Source organism: Dissoconium aciculare (genome assembly GCF_010015565.1).
Source record: "Dissoconium aciculare CBS 342.82 unplaced genomic scaffold K489scaffold_10, whole genome shotgun sequence".
NCBI lineage: Eukaryota > Fungi > Ascomycota > Dothideomycetes > Mycosphaerellales > Dissoconiaceae > Dissoconium > Dissoconium aciculare.
In genome coordinates this window covers 1,832-5,908 of record NW_022984960.1, presented here as the reverse complement: position 1 = coordinate 5,908, position 4,077 = coordinate 1,832, and positions in this window count along the sequence as shown.

Genomic DNA, 4,077 nt, shown 5'->3' with positions numbered 1-4,077 from the left:
ACTAAGTGTCGTTCGTCCATTCTGTACTTCCTCCCCTTCCTGGCCGTACCGTGTTACGGGATCGTAACATAAGAGAGCACTTTTACCCCTACTCTAAACGATCTATTTACTCCTATAATAGAGTACGCGGATTAATAAGAGTAGATCTATTTTATATATATATATCTTAACTATATAAGTAGATAGGATAACCTTACGTTATCCTATATTTAACTTATATTCTATACTTATTAATTAGAATCTTGACTTTACTCTATAAAATATAATACCGCGCCGTTCTCTAGAACTCTCTTCTAGTAGTATAAACCCTAATCTAGGTCTTTAGATCTTAATACTTTAAATACCCTTACAAAGATAAGCGCTACTAGATTTACTAAGACTCCTACCCTTAGCGGTATCGGAGTAAACCGATACGTACCTTTACAACTAACCCCTAATAATAACGATATTAATATAGATAAAGACGACTCTAAGTAGGGTACCGACTTAGATAATAACGATAACGATAACGATACTAAGGCTATAAAAAGAGCTATTAAGAAGGCTATTAAGAAAGCTACTAAGGATAAGTAATCTAAGGATAATAAAGTAGCTAAGCTAGACCTTTACTATAGGGAACGAAATAAGTTTAATACCTAGATCCTCTAGATAGACTTATACTTCCGTTTTAGTAACGTAAAGAAGGAAGACTAGGCCCTATTTGTAGCTACCTTCCTTAGGGGAAGTACCGAATATTAGGCTAAACTATTTATAAAGGCTAAGCTTACTAGAGGAGACGACTAAGAAATATTTACCTTTTAGACTAAGTTTAAGGCCGTAGCTTATACTATCTTTAGAGTATCTAACAAAGTTAATTAAGCTATTCGAGTTATTTAGAACCTTAAATAGAAAGGTTTAACTACTAAGTATATATTACGGGTTAACTACTAAAGGCGGCTTACTCGAGGGGCTTTTTAAGAATAAGTAGTTCTAGGAGGATTAGGAAAGAGGCTCTATATTCTAATAGGTAAGTTAGTAATATAAGTTTAATACAAGTAGATATAAGGTCTACTCGTCCTACCTATATATATAAGTTAGGTACAAAAGAGATATACGTATACGCGCCTATAGTTGTTTACGCGCTATATACGCGTCGTAAAAGATAAGCGACGTCGTAAATATCGCTTCTTTGTACTTTATTACGTATCTTTCGTTACGGAATATTTAGGATTAAGGTCGTATAATATCGTCTAAGGAATAAGTAGCCCTTATTCCTCTATTTCCTACTTAGCTTTACTAGTTCCCTATACCTCGTTACGGGATTGTAATACTACCTCCTTCTTCTGTTTTTCGAGTTCTATCGAGAAGTATACTTCCTTTCCTTATACGTAATTATACCCTAAAAGCCTATTTCTACGGACTAATATTCTAATAAATTCGAATTAGCTATTCTCCGTTTTCGTAACGAGATACCGACGCCTTATTTACGTTACCGTCGTTCTAGTTCCAAGTATCTAGTCGATATCCGTTCGGGTCGTTACAAATTATATAACGATACTTATAAGCCTTACGACCTACGTATAACGTTTCGAGAGTTCGAAAAGTTAGCCCGTCTCCGCGTAGAGTTAGTTAAGAAGTCGGAGGACTTAGATAACGAGTTAACTCGAGCCGAAGAAGAGGTCGCTTACGCCTATCTCTAGTTTATCGAGTTACGTAATTGCGCTTGTACCGCTCGCAAACGGGTAATAGCCGCTAAGTTAAAGGAAAACGAGGCCTATTTTTATAAGGCCGCGGGGATTACTAAGGTATCTAATATAGAGGCCGCTTAAGTAGAGTCGTCGCTTCCCTTATCTAGGGCCCCGGCCTCGGTAGTCGATATAGAGTCCTAGAATTTTAATCCCTCCGACCTTAGTACCTTACCGGAGGAGTAGTTAGCGGCTAGGAACGTCGCTATAGAGTAGGATATTTTAGTCGGCGGTTCTACCGCTAGAAGTCCTTTAGTAGTAGCCGGTAGTTTATTAAATTCTTAAGTAGTTCCTAAGTATTTTTACTCTCTAGGTATCCTTTCTATTTAACTAAGTTATTACGATCCTATAATAAGGTACAGGGAACTAGTAAAGCTAGGTAGGAAATAGAGGAATAAGGGCTACTTATTCCTCGGACAATATTATACGACCTTAACCCTAAATATTACGTAATAAAAGATACGTAACGAGGTACGAAGAAGCGATATTTACGACGTCGCTTATCTTCTATAACGCGTATATAGCGCGTAAACAACTATAGGCGCGTATACGTATATCTCTTTTGTACCTAACTTATATATATAAGTAGGACGAGTAGACCTTATATCTGCTCGTATTGAACTTATATTACTAACTTACCTATTAGAATATAAAGCCCCTTCCCTAATCCTCTTAAAACTACTTATTCTTAAGAAGCCCCTCGAGTAAAACTACCTTTAGTAGTTAACCCGTAATATAGGTATCGCTAACTATCTTACTTTAGTATTTTCTTAACTTCGAATACGTCTTCTTTAAAGTTTTCCTAGTAAAAGGTTTTTTGTAGTAGGGTTCCCGTATTAGCTAGTTTAAGCTAAGAGATATAGAATATCTAGTATTTCCGGGTATCGGATAGTAGTACAACCTAATAGTTAACTAGTCCTATTTGTTTAGTAATTAAGAAGGGTCCGACTTTAACGTAGTTAAGTCTTTTAGATAGTCTCTTTATACCGAAATTTTTTATAAGTATATAGACTCTATCCCCCTTCTTAAGCTAAGGATTCTTCTTATATAGTAATTCTTAAGCTTTAACCCTCGTTTACATTTTTAAGATATTTAGATTTATGTTTTTATAGGCTTCCTCTAATATTTTAGCGAGGTAAGCGCCCGCCGGTACTTCTACTAATAGTAGTTCCTTTCTCTATAGGTCTAGGTATCGTCCGTAGTTTACTTAAAATAGTAATTATTTCGTTATAGATAATACGGCGTTATTAATATATAACTAGGCTATTAGTAGGTATTTAATCTAATCTGTTTGCTCGTAACTAATATATTTTCGTAGGTACGTTTCGAGCGTTTAGTTTAATCTCTCCGTTTATCCGTCTATCTATAGGTAGAATACTATTAATATTATATACTTCGTCCCGATCTTTACTATAAATGTTTTCTATAGGTTAGAAGTAAAGAGCTTATCTCTATCTATAACGATCTTTCTTAAGAGGCTATATAACTAAAAGACTCTATCGATTAACGTAGTAGCCGTTTGTTCCGCTATAAAGTCTTTACGATATAGTAAGTAGTAATAGTACTTCGTTAGTCTGTCTACTACAACTATAATCCCGTTATAGTATTGTCCGCTTGCGACGTCTAGCGATAGTAGTAGGTCCGTAATAAAGTCTATTATAATTTCTTCCTATAAGTATTTTAGTAGTTTAGAGAACTAGACTGTTCCGTACGCTATATATCTTTTATTTTTATTAAGTTTGTATTCCCTATATTTTTTAATATATACGGTAACTTTTTCCTTTATTTTAGGGAAGGTATATCTTCGTTATAGCTACTCGAGAGTTTTCTCGATACTTATATATCTCCTAACCTTATCGTCGTAGTACTTAGTAATTATATCGTTTTCTATTTCTATTAGTATTCTAATTTTTTCGCTTATAGGGAATCGTTCCTTTGTATCTTCTATAATATCAATTATTACGTTAATTTTATATACGTTTAGTAAAGGGTCCTGTCTAAGTTTCTCCTTAAGATAGCCTAGTTAAATATTACTTTGTCCTTTATATAGTCGGTTCTTTAGCTTAGGGCGTCGGTCCTACTATTATCCTTACCTAGCGTATAGTAGATTTTAAACTTGTATTATCTAAGGTACTTAGCCTATCGGACCTACTAACGGTTAAGTTCCTTCGTAGTAGTAAACGTAAGTAGGTTTTTATAATTAGTAAAAACTATACAATTAGGCGTACTTACTACGTAGATCCGCTATTACTATAAGGTATCTATAACTACAAGTAGTTCTTTATCGTAGATATCGTAGTTCTATTCTACGGGACTTATTTTTCTTAAGTAATAGGCGATTAGTATTCGAGTA